Genomic DNA, 18,613 nt, shown 5'->3' on the forward strand with positions numbered 1-18,613 from the left:
CTCAAGGAAAACAATTCTTCTCTCTATTCACTGCTCCTGTTGTTTGCACATGTGAAATGTGTTATGGAGATTGCTTACTGAGGAGGGATTTGTTAATTAGACATCAGTGATGGCTGTTTGGATTGATTGGCCAATTGGGTCAAAGCTGGACTATCTGCACACAATCACAGGTTTTTCTTCAGTATTTTTTAGTATGATATAGTTCTAGTACAATATATTATAAGAGGATATAATAAAGCAATTATTCAGCCTTCTACAACATAGACTCAGAGCATTCTCCGCACGGGGGGTCACATTGCTTTGATATTAATATTTGCAAAAAGCCAATATTATAATATGTATCTATGACAGGAGGAATCTTAGCATATAAAAGCACTGCCAGTTTTTCCCTGCCATTTTTGTTTTTTTTGTTGGGCTGGGAGCACCTGGAGGGCCTGGCTCCCTGCAGAGCCACTTCTTCCCTGTCTCTCTACCCTGCTGTCGCCACTTCCCTGCTCACCAGGGTAAGCTGGTGCTCCGCTGTCTCCATGAAAAACATGAACATTGATCTTATATGTGTCGTGTTAAAGTAACTTAGTTATAAAGATATAGTTTTTATTTCTGTTGTTAATTAAGCTTAGTGAAATAGCTGATATAATGTGCTTGGGTTAAAGTGCCTGCTTGCATGGGATGGCATCCAGTGAACATATGAAGAAGACACCTGTACAGATCTGCCAACCATCAGCACTCACCGTCTGAAGGCAGCCTGGGCTGGGGCCAGAACTGAAGATGATGACAAAAAAGGACTAAAAACGCAGCCAAGGAATAGGCACGCTCCAAAAAGGGCAGATCCAAGGAGGAGCCATGCTAAGCAATTCTTAGGACATGTAAACTAGTTTAGGGGAAAAGTTTACTATGCATAAGAGTCTGTAAATATGCAACAGGCTGATGTAATGGAAAAGGCACTTTAGGGGTATCCCCGAAGGTGACAGTGTGCTCCTGGCTGAGTGCCAAGATGCACCCGGCTGTAATAACCTTTGCTCTGTGGCCTTTGTCTCCTATTGTCCTTTCTTAAACGTTTTGCAAGTTCACAGGAGAGGGAACATGTTTTTCACCGTGCAGCTGGCAGCACACTTGCTCCACCTGCCCAGCAGGACGCCGACGGAGCGTCCCAGGGTTCCAGCAGTAATGCTCTGTCCCTGTCCTCTGTTACTTTCTCCATTTCTCGTTTTCTCTCTGCTCTCTTTTCTATCCCCTTCTGGTCGGGACCATACCCTCTCTTTATCAACAAACAGTTCTCAGATACAGTACTTCCTGCGTTTGTGCCTTGTTTTTGTCCGAGAAATCTACCAAAAAGAATTCTCCTCTACTCCCCTGACAGCAGGACAGGACAATGACCAACACATTCGAGCCTCCTGCTGGTGTCTGCCTCTGACAGCAGATCCACCCACCAGCCAAGGCCATGGGGAATCTATCAGGAGAGCCCTTGTTAGACCTTCTCTGCCCCCAGCAGAAATTGCTTACAGCTCTCTCTCTCTCTCATGACTGGGTTTGGGTTTTTCCCTCTGAATTTTTTCCCCCTTTCTTCCCCTCCTTTTTCCCTTTAATGCTTTCCTGGGCCACCTGGCACAGGGCTGCGGTCTGTCACTTGTGCTACTTACAGTGGTGGGATTGACCAGAAACACACCAGGCAGATGCTGGTCATAAATGTTAGGCTTCAGCACCCAGGTGAACTCAGTCCTGCCAGTGTTCTCCAGAGTGACCGTGCTGTGACCAATTTCATTAAATATCTGGAGAGAAGGCACAGGAGTGGGAAGTTACAGACCCAGGCCTGCTGCTGGGAATCTCCTTCCTCTCTCCTGGGCTTGGAAGCAGACACATCGTGGGAGAAGGGTCCAGGGAGGAGATAAGGGCACTTGGGAACCCGGGGAACCCCCAGGCACAGGGCACCAGGACCACGGAGCTCTGGCAGCACACAGAGGTGTGGTAACAACCGTGTGAGGGCCAGCAATAAATGAACCAGGGGACACAGGCCCTCTGAGAGGTCACCAACAGCCAGGAGAAACCGAGACAGCACTGAGGCATTCCAGGAGAAAAGGCATGCAACTATTGTCAAGCAACACACATGCAACAAGGGAGTCACACAGGGCAACACAGACAGGGCCAGCAGCTGGAAATATCTGTGGGCTTTCAGCTGGAAAGTGGGGATTATTCTGGGACAGTCTCTCCAACTATAGCGACTGGAAGCCCAACTTCTTCCCTTGATTATTTGTGGATTAAGCAGGAGCTTTAGACGAGCATCTCCTTGGAGGTCAGGCTTTAGGTGTGGATCAGCAGAGGGATGTCTCAGGGACATGACCCCCAGGGCATCCCCACTGGGACCCTGCCTGCCCCAGGAGGCAGTCTTAGGCACCCAGAAAAAGAGGCACTCCCTACATTTTTGGAGATGGCTATTTTGAACCAGGTTGGATGCCAGATGTGTCCCTCAAAGGTTGTACTTCCAAGCCCCAGAGCCAACAAAGGGGCTGGGGAGGGGAGGGAGCCCTGGGCCGAGGTGGGCAGGAACCCGCTGACCGTGGTTCCAGGGCAAGGAGCTGTGCCAGGGGCTGTGTGTGGTACCTGAGGGCCACAGTTGATCTCCCAGCAGCTCAGGGAGTAGCTGAGGCGTGAGGTGATCAGCTCCACCTCGTAGGTGGGGCCTCCCTCCACGCAGCACAGCGCCTTCACGCTGGGGAGGATGTTGCAGCAGCCAGAGAAGGTGAAGGAGACCTGCTGGCTCTCTCCTGGCTGCAGCACACCTGACAGCGGCAGGATACTGAAAGCCTGGATGGAGGACAGGAGAGATTGAGGAGTTGAGCATGGAAATGGGTGCAGAAGAGCATCTTGGAGCAGAGTGCAGCTGTACCTGGAGGGGCCTATTCCCCAGCCAAAATCACCCTAATCTCATCCTGCATCCATGCCACTGACCAGTGGAGGGACCATGGGGAAAATCTCCCATACTCACGGATCAATGCGTTAATTAATACACTACATTGAAGTGAACTGGGATGTCTTCTGGCAGTAGAAATTCTCTCTGATTCACAACATGCCTTTAAAAAGCATTTCTTACTGCTTTTAGAAAAGGAGGAGACTCAGAGTAAGGGCTCTTGGAGCTCAGGGAGCTCAGGGAAGGACTCATCTGACTCCTGAGGCTTTCCCACCCCCCCCCCCCCTCTCTGATTTGTATCCTACTTCCTCCAGGTGCTACAGCAAAAGCTCCTGCAAGAATTTCCTATGGACCACCTGATGAGGTCCAGGGGGAGCAATGCCCTCCATAGGTGCTGCACAGCGTCCTTGGGCAGCCCTACACCATGTCCTGCATGGCCCCTCCAACAACCAGTTGGTTCAGCAGCACTTTGTGGTGAGCCTGGAGGGACGTGAAGCCCCTCTGTGGACAGTGCTGGGGGCCACCAGTGGGACTGGGAGCTACAGCCCTGCTTGCCACGCTGGCAATGGGTGAGTGAGACAGATTCCCTCTTACCTTCTCCGCTTCGAGGGGAGCATGAGGTGCATCCACGGAGGACGCGATTCCTGCCAGCTCCCGTGGGAGGTGAGGGGGTCCAGGAGTTTGTGGTGGCACCTGAAAAACAAGCCATTTTCTATGCCAGGAGGGAGACAGCCACTTTGCAAAGTCTCAGTTTGTAAGGCAGCTTCAGGGCCACCAGTGCAATACCAGCTCTCGGAAAAGGGTAGGTGAAGATCAGGACTCATCTCAGCTTGCTCTGGGAAGGAAGCTGGAGGTCTTACCATGATGATGCAGATAAAAGTCTCATCTTACATTGTGAAGAAAACCAGGCACAAAAATCCCACACTCAGCACAGGTCTGTAGGATCTGAGTGAGCTTCTCCAAGGAAAACTCTCCTCTTTCTCCCTCTCACACACCCCATATCCAGCCACAGGCCCTGCTGCCCAACCCACAGGGGCACAGGACAGCAGGGCAGCAAAAAGGGAGGTCAGCACGAGCGTGACTTGTCAGTGGCAAGCTGGGGAGGCAACACAAGCAGTGTGTGTACAAAAAAATCTACCTCTGTTCCTAAAGATTGGGTGAAATCCTGTGCTTCTTTCAGGGCACTGTTTGCCTCCTCCTTTCTAATCCTGAATCTCCTTCTATATGCTGAGTAATCCAAACGGGAGGTTCTCTGCTCCTTTGGTGGTTGGGGTTTGAATTTAGGTGGCTTAAGCTCATATCTGGAAAACAACAGAAATGTGAACAGGGATCTGCAGTGGGAGGGAGGAGGGAGGGACACCTGCACGAGCAGCGCCTGCTCATGATGCAGCCCCTGAGTGGGTGCTGGAGTGCTGAACTGAGAAATGGTTTGATCCAGCCCTTCCCAATCCAGGCTGGAGCAGGTCTGTTGTAAAGGCAGCCCAGGGATGACGCCGAGGCAGCAGCAGTGCAGCAGCTGCAGCTGCTTGCACTGAGCACCTACAGAGGACAGGGATTAACAGCTTGTGGGGATGCAAAAAGTGGGAGAGGGAAAGACACAGAAGACAAGCAGGAAGGTGGGGTTTGAGGCACCGAGGGGCAGACCCGGCCAGTGAGGAGCCAGCCCAGCAAACCCCAGTGCCCAATGCCAGAAACTCTGAAGCTCCACCAGGAATTTATCAGGAATGTTTCCCTGACAGTGTTGGGGGGGTTGGTTGATATTTTCCAACACTCCCAGGTGACTCAGGTCACAGTCCCCATTTTAAATTGAGGCAGGTGCTCAGGGTAACTCTGCTTGTGTTTCTAATGCCACATGAGGGACACAGTCGAGCCGTGCCTGCCTGTCACCCTGCTGAGCTGCAAGTGCTCCCCACACAGTCAAACACGACCTGGATGCTCCATCCCCAGACAGGCATTCAGGGCCTGTAATGACCTGCTCCCCAAGGAATCACTGCCTTTAGCTTTGTAGCTTGTTACCTAAGGCTGGGTTTAATTTCTGGGTGAGGGGCAGTCTCGTCATAACCCCCAAGAGATCCCTAATCATCTATTCCACTGTCTTTAGTTTTAATGAATGCTTTGAAGCAACTTCCCAGTTGTCCAGACAATGATATTTTTCACTCTAAAGCAGAAACTCTGAGGGAGGCAGGGATAGGAGATGATGTGATGAACAAGTCCTGCTGTCAAACAGGACAAAACCCACCAGGGACATGTTGCAGGGGAAAAGTCAAAACGAGTAATGGGTCACAAAAAAAGAGAGTGAAGATCCAAGGTGTGTGCTGAAAGCTGACCCCTGGGAGGGAAATCATCCTGGCAGTAAAGGAATTGTCTCAGCAAAGAAGGAAAGGGGAGGTAACAGACATTCAGCATCAGCCCAGGCACCAGGTAGCTTTTCTCTGGTGTTGGGACTTTCTGGGCATCCTGCAGCACAGTGCGAGGGAGGAAGGCAAGGAGCAGAGAGCTGCTCCTGCAGAGAGGACCCATCCCAAAGCAGAGGGGCCAGAAGGGGCTCCAGCAGCACTGTGGAGCTGGGACTAGGAGCCTTCATCAAGGTGACATTGCCTCAGGCCACAGAGGTCTGAGAAATCAGCTTTCACCCCAGCTTTCCTTCCCAGGGGAAACCCCTGTGGGGCCTAGGCAGCACCAAATTGGTGGAAAACCTTTTCTCTGAGCATCCAGGCTGACCACGGCTGGTCAGTGTTATTTGAACAAAGAAAAGCCAGAAGCAGTCTGTCAGATCCTAGGCCAACAGCTTTGTTCTTTGCCAAGTACAAGCAGGGCACCAGGAAGAAGAGCTTCAAGGAGAGGGCAAAGGTGCACATACCCCAGCTTGTCCGCCTGGCTGTCCCAACAGAGTGACCAGTGGTACTTGGTGAGAAGAAGGCTGCAGTTGGTCATCTCCAGAGAGCGCACTCCCTCAGTGCCACCCACGAACTCCAGGGTGCTGGGCTGGATTTGCAGATTTGGGAAGCAGTTTTTTCTCCAAAGGGCATCATGGAACACCAGGGAGGTGTCAGTGAGGCAACAGGTCTTGGTGTTGGGAGAGCCTAGGAAAAGGACACAAGTGTCCATTTAGGCACCAATTATGGCATGACTCAGTTCCCTTTGACACTGATTCCAGACTGCAGCCTTGAAAATGCCCACTCCTAGCCCTGCTGAACACTGCAAGCTTCTCTCTCTCTGATGGGGAGGAGCTCCCTCACCCGCTTCAAACCAGCACCAGTTATCTCTCAGGGATGAGTGTGCACCCAGACCCAGCATTTACTCTGAGAATTCAAGCTGCAAAATTCCCTGTTAAGTCTGCCAACACTCCCATTGTATTCAAAATACATAAGCAGTGAGTGACATGAATTCACACCCATTCTGGTCACTGTGATTACTGTTGCCTTTCTTGTTTCATTTATTCAAAACGCAACAAGTGCTTCAGCAGTGATAAGGGTGGGGAAGAAGCAGCTCAAGAAAGCTTCCTTCCTTCCTTCCTTCCTTCCTTCCTTCCTTCCTTCCTTCCTTCCTTCCTTCCTTCCTTCCTCCCTCTCTCGGAAACTTCTGTTATTGTGTTGTTGTTTGTGCCGATATATTCCAGTAAAGAATTGTTATTCCCTTTCCCATATTTTTGCCTGGAAGCCCCATTATTTCCAAGGTATAATAATTTGGAGGGAAGGGGTCATCTTTCCATTCCAGGAAGATTCCCGCCTTCCTTGACAGACATCTGTCTTTTAAACCAGGACAGGGACATCAGAAAATACTGCCTTTCTATTTTCCTTGGTTCTATTTGATCTCACAGTGGGAAATATACTGACTTTTTATTCTATTGGTTCTGTTTGATATCAGAGTGGCAAAAATACTGACTTTCTATTCTATTGGTTCTATTTGATCTCAGATTGGCAAAAAAACTGACTTTCTATTCTATTGGTTCTATTTGATCTCACAGTGGCAAAAAAAAATGACTTTCTATTCCTTGGTTCAATTTGATCTCAGATTGGCAAAAAAACTGACTTTCTATTCTATTGGTTCTATTTGATCTCACAGTGGCAAAAAAAATGACTTTCTATTCCTTGGTTCTATTTGATCTCACAGTGGCAGAATGCTACCTGGGGCACCCAGCAGCCCTGGAGTTCACACCCTGAAGAGGCTGCTGTGGCAGACCATGAGTGAGGGATGCTTTTATGTTCCAGTGCTCCATTTTGGAAGGCACAGATCCCCCACACTGTGTCCCAGCCCAGGGAACACTCACCAGAGGAGATGTCCTGGAAGTTGGGCTTAATGGCATCCAAGAGTGAAGTTGGTCCGGTGACACTGCCCCTGCCGTGGCGAGGACAGAGGAGGAGATGGCTTGGTTAAAGGGAATTCAAGCACAGGTCTGGCTGTCGTGGCTCGGGGGTGTAAAACCTGGTGTCAGGGCAGGTTTGAAATCAACACCCTGCCATGTGCACAGGGCAGGCAGGAAAAGCCCCCTGGTTGCTGGTGGTCCCATGAAGGACCCTGAACACACATCCAGACATGGCTCTGTGCCTCAGTTTCCCCATCTGTAACGTGATGGACATAAAGGTGTCCCCACAAACTTCTGTAACCTTTGCTGCTTTGCTACTCCCTAGCTGCAACTGCTGCTCCCATGGAGGATCTTTCTCAGGAGATTTTGACCCACACAATCATTACAGAATTTTGAGACATGAAGTCAGGGAAGCCCCAAACACCCTCTGAAAAGAGCAGCAACAGTTCTACACAGTGGGCAGATGAATCCTGGAGGAAAGGACCAGCTTGTCAGCAGTGCACCAGCTGGCACAGCCAAGAGCAATAGCTTAAACAACCAAACAGGGGTGTCCTGAATCTAGCACACCACCTCACCTGTCCTTAAACTCAGCAGACAGGCTCCAAAAGCCACAACATCCACTGAAATCAGCACTTGGAGCTGCACAACATCATGAGTTTATTTCATGGCTGATGCCAATTGATGCCCACTCTGCCTTTTGGTTAAAAATCAAGGACCAGCTGTGCCTTCTGTTGTATTCACAGGACTGCCACTGGCTCTGCTCTACACCTCTCAACAAGAGACACCTGCCCTTGCTCAAGGAGAAAGCTGCTTGTGCAATAACACCCCATGAGCAGTTTGGGGGAGGGACAGAGCAGAAACAATTATTTGACGGTGAAATGTTCCCTCTTGATTTCAAAAGTAGAAAAACCCAGCACTTTTCCTCTAAAAACAAATCCAGCATACTTGTTTCTCTACTATGGGCAGACCTACTCACCACTTTTCTCTTGCTAAGTAATAACTTTCTTGTTCTTTTTAATCCATCTCCTTTATCTCATTGGTATAATCGACTGCAGTTTGCTTTCATTCCTTCACTGCCTTGACCCAGTGCCTCCCAACAGCAGCTCCCAGCTCCAAAGCTCCAGAGCAGCCAGCACCAGCTCTCCTGCTTACCCTACAGGATCCTAGCAGCACATGGCTCAGGCTAGCAGGGACAAGCCCTCATGCTGCTGTGGTGCTGAGGACTGAGCTCTGCCTCCCCTATTTTCAGCCCCTCTCCCTTCTGCTGGCCAGGATTCTCTCTTGCCATGGCTCCAGCCCACAGGATGACACGCCTGTCCTTGGGACAGTTCCTGCTGCAGTTCCTGTGTCCCACATCAGCCCTTTCCTGGCTGTGGAAAGGAGGTACCAGAGCACTCTGTGCACAGGAGCTGGGAGCACGGCTCGTGCCTCACAGCATGGCCATGAGAGCTGAGGTGGGGCTGCTGCTGCCCCTCTGGGATGGATTATTAATGGGAATTTTTACAAACACTGCTGCTGGTGCAGAATCACCCAGGCTGGGCCACCTCCAAAGCCCTGGGGGCCTTGCTGGCTGTTCGGGGGGACATCCCAGAGCAGCTACTGCCCAAAGCTGATCCATCCCACTGCCTGCCATGGCCCACGGCAGAGGGAGATCCCTGCAGGGAGGATCGTGCCAGCTCCCAGGTACCCACACAGGGCAGGAGGCATCCTCACACTAAGGCAATTCCAGGATCAAAGCAGAGATCAGAACCTCAGGAAACACCTTTTTTCTCTGCTCAGCCCCAAAATGAGGGAGATGTCCCAGAGACAGCCACAGATGTGCCCACCAAGCTCCCACAGTCCTTACTTGATAGTCAGGAGTGCAGACCTATGAGATCCAGCCACACTGAACTGGAATTCTTCCTCAAACGTCCCCAGCACGGTGGCACTGAAGTAGACCTGGATCGTCTGGGTCCCACCTGGTGCAATGACGCCCTCCTTGGGTGCAAACTTGAAGTAGAAGCCCACGTTTGCATTTGAAGATATATAGGTGAAGGGAGCATCAATAGCTCCTAGGTTAATCAGCTGCACCTGTAGCAGCAAGAAAGCAAAATGGAAATAACCTTCTCGTGAGTTGTCTAATGATGCAATAAACATACACTTTCTAACTTTACACTGCTAGAGAGTTTTTGTCCGTCTCAGTTGCATATCGATATTAGATCGATATTCATATTTTAGTAAGTCACACCCAGGCTTGCTGCTGCCTCAGGAGCCATCAGGATCCATCCCAAGTCCTGCTCTCACCTCATGAACGTAAGGGGTGTTGACAGAAACGTTCCCAAGGTTCAGTTTGCGACAGTTCAGCTCAACCAGGGGTCCTTTGCCGTGTCCTCTGAGGCGCAGGGGCAGCCTGCTCTCACAGCCTGGGGAGAGATGTCCATTTCAGTACAATAATTCCCTCTGTTACACTGCATTTTCCAGGCTGCCTCAGTGCGAGTCCCTGACTCTGAGCTGGATGCCACCAGCTCCTGATGCTGCAGGAGAAGATATGGACCCTTCTGTTCCCTCAGGAGATATCCCTTGGGGCTGACTTGCAATTTCTAACCCATTCCTTAGGCTGGTTTCCAATCTTAGCCACCAGTCTGCTGAGTTTCAAACACCTCTGAGGTCCTGTAGTGGCAGGCCAAGCAGTAACGCATATAAATTGAAAGAAAGGAAATTTAGGTTAGATATTAGGAAGGAATTTTTTACTGTGAGGGTGGTGAGACACTGGAGCAGGTTCCCCAGGGGCGTTGTGGAGGTTCCAGCCCTGAAAGTGTTCAAAGCCAGGCTGGATGGGCTTGGAGCTCCCTGATCTAGTGGGAAGTGTCCCTGCCCAGAGGCCTTTAAGGTCCATTCCATCCTGAACTTACTATGACTCTGTGGTTTCCTTCCCATGCACTCAGAGGAGCTCTGAAATCCATTCAGTGCAGGCACAAAGCTCATACAGAGTTTGGCAATTGCCAAACTACCTGGCCCAGTAGCACACGGCTTTGTTGCCAAAATCCTCAACATCTGGCACTCAGCATCGTGTTCTACTTCCACAGACTGAGCTGCAAGGTGACAATTCCCACATAGGGACAGAGGCAAGTGCTGGCCAAGGGTGCTCCTTCACAAACACCCTGGGCTCACTGGGCTCAGCCACTCTGGTCTGGTGGTGCCTGGGCAGTGGGAGCAACCCAGGGTCAGGAAGCCCATTTCTAACTCAGCTCCTACCACCTGATGATGGAGCCGTGTCAAATGGACCATCCTGGAGGTCAGTGGCCTAGAGGGGCTCAGTGCTTGTTCACTAAAGCTGTTCTGCTCTGCAGCTCTTTGGCCTGTGAGGAAATGCTGGCAAAGCCATGGCAGGAAAACCTCTCCCTGCACTGTCTGGGTTGTTCTGGGATCAGGAACCCAGACACAGGATTCTGAGCCCTGGCCTTGCACAGGAGACTCCCTGGAAGCTGCAGGGCCAGTGGGGATGTGCCAGCACTGCCCGGCTGGCCAGGGACTCTTCCCAGCAGTTACAGGGGAGCCCAGTGGGCTCAGGCTTGCACCATGGCTGCACTGAGGCTGAGAGAAGCAGGGGAAAGGAGCTGGACCTGAGATGTTGCAGTAAGCCACACTTCGGTACTCCAGTGCCTCTATGGGTTTGAAGGTCACCTTGATTTCAGCCGAACAATTTGGCCCAATTTCTCCCTCCTAAAACAGAAAGAGACAGCAAAACATGTATCTTCAAACTTCACATTTCTTGTTTTCAACCACAGTCCTGCAAGCCTTAGTTTAGAGCATCAGTGATGAGTTAACAGCACAAGGAGCTCAAGGAAACACTCCAAACCCAGCTCAGCACACTGCTGGAAGCTCTCGGTGCTCAGCTGATCAGCTCCCACTCTCCACAATGTTCCTACTGCTCTGACACAAGCCCTTGGTCACTTCATGCTGCTGTCAGCTACAGCGGGATGCAACTGCCACTGTGCACTCATGGCTCTTCACAAGAAGAGAACATGATCCCCTTCCTTGGAAATAAAAATATTCGTTTAACCTTTTTTGAAAGAAAGCAGCAGTGGGGATTATTCTGGGATTTACTCCAAGATAGGAAGGGATTTTGCACTGTGCAGACACCAGGCATTCATCATCTCTCACATCTTCAGTACTCAGAATCAGGGCTCTGGCTGATTGGGAGGATGTGGGGGTTTGCTTGCACAAACAGAAAAGGAAAATGTTTTCTGTCCCTGTGTGCAGGAGAACTCAAAAGGCCCATTTAAACCTTCCACCCTTGTGTCCAAGCTCCAAGAGGACACTGGAAGGGACACTCAGAAATAGTGCAAGGCGTGGTCACAGGTGGGGATGGGCATTTCTATGATTAACCATGGCAAGCTTGAACTCAGTATGTGAACTGGCAGAGCTCCAACACCCTCTGCTGAGCCCCTGCCTACAAGAACTGCTCCCTGTGGACACTGCAGGACAGCACGGAGCGCCCCTGAGCTCCAGCCCTGGCAGCAGATCTCGGCTTTGTCAGGCTCCCAGCCCTGCCCTGAGCCTGCAGGGCAGAAATGCTTCCAGCAGGGAGCTCTGCAGCTGCACCAAAACTCGATGTCCTCCCTCCCAGCACATCGGGCCAGCTGAGGATCTGCGAGTGACCACATCCGGGTGGGAGGAGGGAGAGGGGGAGGAGGAGGAGGAGGAGGAGGAGGAAGAGGAAGAGGGGAAGGAGGAAAATGAGGTTCTCAGCTATCACTTACCACTGGCTCAATGAAGAAAATGTCATCGGAGAACAGCATGGGGTCTTGTTGCACCTTTGCTATCTCCTCCAGGACCGTGTTGCTCAGGAGGGCCGTGTGCTCTTCACAAGAGCTCATCTCTGACTCCGACGTTTCTTCCTCCGTTAAGTTTTCCTGCGACATCTCTGACCACAGCCGCAGAAAACGACACTGCCTGCAGCCACAGGAGAGACAAGGCCAGCAGATCGTTTAAGAAGCCACATATTTGCAGAGGGAAGTGTGAGCGCAGGAGAGCAAAGCACCTGGGGAGGAGCAGCAGCAGCTCCCCAGCAAGGGCTGACCCCAAGCCATGGGGTCCCACATGGATCAGAGGATAACCTGCTGTTCACTGGCACAGCAGATCGTTTCACTCCACACCTGCAAGCTCAGGAGATGTTTCCAAAGCCAGAGAAAACTTCCTGGCTCAAAGCCTCTGACAAAACTGAGGGAGAACCGACCAGGCACTTCAAGTGGATTTTCCTACCACTGAGCTGCTCAGGGGAGGCAGATAAAGATCATGGAGCAGGACTTCCTTGGGAAGGGGAGACAAAGCTGGGCTGCAGCTACGTGTTACCAGCGTCACTCTTTGTTTCTGCCATTTTGGACCTGCCCTGATCCCTACTCTGCCTTTCACAAGAGCATCCCACAGCACTTCCAAAGGAAATGGATAAATTCAGGCACCGCACCCCTTCAGTGACATTCAAGGTTTTATGCATGAAAACAGAAGCTCTGAGAGGTGAGGGGACTTTGCTGTGCAGGAGGGAGACAGAAAACTCCTGGAGAGGCCTTTTCATGACCCAGAGCTTTTTGGGTCCCATCCCAGTGCATGGTAGTATAATGTCCTGAGAGGGAAAGGATCCTGCACTGTGTCCTCTCATTAAAAAGTCCTCTTGGCTCTGAGATTTCAAAAGCTGCTCTGACAGCAGGACAGTGGCCTTGCCTAAGACTGGAAGTAAGGGAGAACAAAATGTCCTGGTGGCAGTCCAGGACACAAACTGGCATGAAAACAAATGTAATTGGAAAAAAAACCCACAAAACCAAAACCAGGTTGAAGTTTACTTTGGGGCAACCGAGTTGCTTTTGAGGGCAAAGCAGGTCACCTGGGGTCCAGGCTGAGGCAGGGAAGTGGGGAAAAATGGAAATAAAGAGCCCAGGGAAGTAGCCAGATAAGGTCATGGGGTTTTTGTTGACACACAGAGCTTGTATGGAAGTCAGACATTGAGTAAGGAGATGGAGAACAGTGGAAAACCAAGAAGCCCAGGGCACTAAAGCCATTCAGGTGGGCAAGGGTCAATCTCCTGGTTCTTTGCAGGCAATTTAAAATGACTGGGGACTGCAAGCAACCGGGCCCTCAGCAACCAGGGGCTTGCCACAGCAGTTTTGGTCCAGCAGTTTTGGCTCAGCAGTTTTGGCCTAGCAGTTTTGGCTCAGCAGTTTTAGCCCAGCAGTTTTGGCTCAGCAGTTTTGGTTCAGCAGTTTTGGCTCAGCAGTTTTGGCCCAGCAGTTTTGGCTCAGCAGTTTTAGCCCAGCAGTTTTGGCTCAGCAGTTTTGTTTCAGCAGCTTTGGCTCAGCAGTTTTGTTTCAGCAGTTCTGGTTCAGCAGTTTTGGCTCAGCAGTTTTGTTTCAGCAGTTTTGGCCCAGCATTTTTTTCAGTTTTTGTGTGGTAGTTTGCACAAGCAGCCTGAGCAGAAAAGGTGCAGCCACCCACCCTCCTTGTGCAGAGGGTTGTGTCTTTTTGCTGGTTGTGAGGTGCTTGCCTGGTTTTTTTTTCTTTCTTCTTTATGTTTTTTTTTCCCAGCAATGGCTTACAAATGATGAAGAGCCATTGCTGCTGCCAGCAGGAGTGCACTAACTCAAAGAGAACCCCCCAGGAAGGGCACAGCTGTCCAGGCCCCTGGCTGCAGGGAGGGTCTGAGCCTGGTGTTAATGGCAGAGGAAGTGCAGAAGACACCTGTGTGTGGTGTGAGCAGCTGAAGGATCTGCTCTGCCCAGTGGCAGAGTTAAAGGAAGAAGTGGGAAGGCTGAGGAGCATTAGGGAGAGTGACACAGAAATAAAGTGGTGGAGTTACACACCTCCAACCCTGAGAGAAACTCAGCAGGAGTCAGAGGAGCTCTGCCCCTCTTGGGATCAGGCAGAAGGAGGAGACCTAGGACCCAGTGGGGAATGGGAATGGGTCTCTCCTGGGGAGGCAATAAAATTCCATCCTGACCCTGTACAGGATTCCATCCTGCACTTGGTCTGTCAGACAGATCACAGCCTCAAGAATTAAGAAGAAAAGAAGGGTAATGGGTAGTGGTAGTAGGTGATTCCCTTCTAAGGGGAGCTGAGGGCCCTTAGATCGACTGGATCAATTCCACAGGGAAGTCTGTGCCTCCCTGGGGCCCATTTACAGGATATCACCAGGAAATTCCCTAATAACTAAATGAACTTCATCTCTTCACCACTGTCTGGGGTACAGTGACTGTGAAATAATAGGAGTTCTCAATATTCAGTGAAACAAGGAGGGGCATCAACAAAAGTTTCACTCTGGGCTTCTGGAGGGCAGATTTGGCCTGTTCAAGAGGCTGATTTGGCAAGAACCCTGGGAAACAGCCCTTAAAAACAAAGGGGTCCAGGAAGGATGGACATACTTCTAGAAAGAAGTCTTGAAGGCACAGGAACAGACTGTCCCTCTGTGCTGAAAGACAAGCTGGCAGGGAAGACAACCAGCCTGGATGGGCAAGGACCTTCTGAAGGATCTAAGGGGAAAAAAGAGGGTGTATCACCTTTGGAAAGAGAGTGAGCTGTTTAAGGATGTTGCCAGGTCATGTAGGAAGAAGATTGGAGAGGCGAAAGCCCAATGAGAACTTGAGGAAATTGAGTCATTGCAACTAACCTTTCCTTCCCAAAATGCCACCCTTGGTTGGAGTTTTAAGTGAAACTGGAATGCTCAGTGCTGAGCTCCTGAAGCCAGCAGGGACACACACCCTAGGGCCAGGCATGGTTTACTTGGCCCAAACCATTCAAAAGCACCAACACCCCCTGAGGCCACATGTCAGTTTTAGTCTTGGGCCATGTATCTCACTGAAATGAGATATGAAATGTCAGACCAACCTCCTCTTCTCTCGATTCTCTCCTTCCTCGGTAGGAAAAGCCTTCCACTGGAAGTGGGCCGTGACGTTACTCCTGTTCTCAATGAACATGGTTTTGTGGTTTGACATGGTGATGAACGTCGTCTCAACCGCCACGAAATTTGTGCTCAACCCGATGTTGAGCTCTACAGCTTCTGCGTGGAGCTCTGTGTGGGTACTTCCTTCACCTGGAACAAAGCAACGGGGAGTCTTTGCTCAGCTCACTGGCTGATGGAAGCATGAGGAACAAAGCAAACCACAGGTCACAGAAGAAAGTGTCACAGTTTTCAGCTGAGTGAGCAGTTCCATGGATCAGTCCATTTATCACATCCTGACAGCTCTGTGTGTACAGCGTGAGGATGTCCTGGGGACCTCCTTAAACACCTTATTTCTGGGAGTGTTTGTGCAGATTTGGCCCCAGGGTGACAGTATGTGCAGTGAGATTTGTCAGATGTGCTCTGGTGACCCACTCAGATCACCAGGATTTCTGCATCAAAGTCCTTCAGGTGACGCTGAGGAGCCCTGTTCAGTCCTGGCTTGCCCAGGCTCTCCCTGGGCATCCCAGGGGACTCCTGTCTCTCCTGATCCCTTGGATCCCTTGTTGCTGACAAGAAAATTTGCCTGGGGGCATGTGGGCAGCAAAAGTGAAGTGATGGCCCACAGCAGGAGGGGACACAGGTGAGGAAACACAACCAGTCTGGCTCTGCAATATGACAAACCACTACAAAATGAACACCGTGAAAATCATCATCATCTCCCTGTCCAAACCCACAGCCACATCAGTCTTGAAATATTTTATATTGTTCTGATCTCAAAAACCAAGCTGGAGCATTTCAGATTAAATAAAAAAGGGACAAAGGGAAGATTAATAAGTACAGAGCAGCTTCTATATGAAGACTGACTGGGATTCCTCAGTCTAGAAATCACATGGGAGATAGATGTGAGAGGTTTGCAACAGCATGAATGGCCTGGGAAATGGGGACGAGGAAAAATTTATCTTGATTTGTCACCAAACAGGAACTCGAGGGCCTGGAAATGTTATTAGACAAGAACTAATATATGTGTAAGGGCAGTATAGAAATAGGGTCTGTGACAAGCCAGTGGAGAAGCAGCATATGGGACAGAGGTGTGCAAGAAACACATTGCATTGGAGAGAGTCTGATGCAAACCTCACACCTCACATACAGCACTGCCTAGGAATAAAACAAAACTTCACCCAGGCATAGCCACACGGTAGTGGAGAATCAGGGATCCTCCTTCCTCCACTCAGCAACTCCCAGCAAAACAAGAGTCCAAAAATCTTAGTCCCGTTAGAGGGGATCCACTTTCTCAACCCCCTAAACACCAAGGAGTTCTCTGTTTTCTTTGGGATAAAGCTGAACAGGGGAGGGACCTCTAGAGGGAATGGAGGGGGACAGGACAACAGTGAGCGATGGTGCAGAACTGTTCTGTGCCCGTGCAGGGCCCAGCACTCACCTGTGTTGCAGCACAGAGACCCGGAATAGTCACCGGTCGTCAGCGCGTGAAATCCCACTGTCACCTGCACGGTGTCACCAGCGCCCACAGTTCCCGTGGCCGGATCCACGGAGAAAGGACTGCAACACAAAGAGAGGGCAGCAGCTGCAATGTTCTGGCTCCTGCTGTTGCTCTTTCCCAGCCCTGGTACCACCCAAAGGGGTTTTGCACAAGGATAGAGCCTCACCTCTGGGTGCTCAGCTGGTAGTGAACTGCCCGGTTACTGACATTACGAACCAGCAGAGTCTTCTGGCTGCTGTGCTTGACCGGACACTCCGAGAAGTCCAGCTGGTCAGGGAACTCCAGGGTAGCTCGGGCACCAATGGCCCGAATTGGCACAACTATCCTTTCCCTTGCAGTGGTGCAGACGAACTCGTGGGAATAATCCTGCAGGAAAGGAACCTAGCTCAGCACAGGACATTTAGTGCCATCCCCATGGCAGAAGAAAAACCTACAACCCTTCAAGGGCATCAATTTACCTATTCCACCCTAAAATGAATGCTAAATTCTACTAATATGTCACATTTTAAGGTCACCAGCGCACTTTGCAAAACCTATCTCAATGGCATTAAGCTCTTGTGTCACTTGGGTCATCCTTAGGCCACCATAATTTTACTCTAAATTTTAATGATGCTAAATAATTCCTAAGTCCCTTCTAAGGAGCATGGAGCTAGGGAACACAGAACATTCCTGTTTAGGTTTCTATAGTCCCACTGTCTGAGAAGAGAACAAAGTGTTAAAGTGACTCTAATCAGCAAAAAGAAGATGAGAAACCAGCTGCACCCAAAGAGCTCCTGCACCTCTGGCCTGGTGCAGAAACATGGGTTGGCTCAGACCTGCCTTCTAACTTTGCCTGTCCAACCAAGTCAGGGGAAGAACAGCGCTAAGAGATGGCAGCATGCTGTTGGAAAGAGCCTCCCTTTGCTTCCCGGCAAGGCTTCCCCCTTCCATGCCACGTCCCAAACCCTTCTGTGTGAACAAGCCTCCAGATCACAGCACTGAGATCAGACTTGCCAGGGCCCCAGTACCAGTGTTCAAACCTCCCCAAAAAAGCAGGTTTGGCACGGAATGGGTGCCAGCTGACAGGGTCACCACAGTGACAGGCGTGAAGGCAGAGGCACAGCAGTGTCACTGCTGTGGGGTCACAGCTCTGCCTGCAGGTCGTGCCTGCCCTACACGAGCTCTTTCAGGCAGGTGACCAAGTCCCCTGCAGCTCACCAACCTCCTGCTGGCTAAGGGCACCTAGAGCCCAGTGTGCCCGTGCCAGGCCGGGCTCACGGGCACAGCTCATCCTCTGCCCTGGCCCTGCAGCTGTATCATGGTCACTTGTGCTCTGGGACAGCACAGCTGCAAGGCTGGAGAACAGAGGGTGTGAAAAAGCACCATCTTTGCTCCAGCCCAGGGTGAGGCAGGGAAGCTGTTGCCAGTCAGGAAGGAGGAAAGCTCTCGGACCTCTTTGTTCCTCTAGTGTTCTCCATAACAATGAAATCCCTTCCACTGTACCTAGAGATGGTCAAAGATCTATCAACACCCCTCTGTCATTTTCGCTGCTCCCCTGCATCTTCCTCGGGGATGCTCAGGAATGTGCAGGGGGGGAAGCAGAGCCTGTCAGGCCTGGGCGCAGTGCCTGACAGCAGGAGCCAAGCTGTGACTGGCTGCAGGCTGCCTGCCCACGGCCTGGAGCCAGGCTCACAGCACGGAATGGGGCTGCACGGAGAGCAGGGAAAACAACGGCTTTGGAGGTAATTCTGTGTTTTGGCTCCTCCAGTCTCACCTTGCCCTTGCCGGGGGTGAAGCGGATGCGCACAGGGGCAGGCACACCCGGCGTCACAACACGGTACGCGTCGTTGGAGCCCGCGAGCTGGAAGTAAGGCGAGCTCTCCATGGAGACCTTCACCACCTCAGGCAACTGCAGGAAAGACATGAAACGATTGTTTTGCCACTCATGGAAACAGGACAAGAGGAGACCTGTCCGTGCCCTGGTGAATCCCTCCTTGACCCCTTTTCCAAAAGCAC

The sequence above is a fragment of the Lonchura striata genome, chromosome 27 (assembly GCF_046129695.1).
Source record: "Lonchura striata isolate bLonStr1 chromosome 27, bLonStr1.mat, whole genome shotgun sequence".
NCBI classification, from domain to species: Eukaryota; Metazoa; Chordata; class Aves; order Passeriformes; family Estrildidae; genus Lonchura; species Lonchura striata.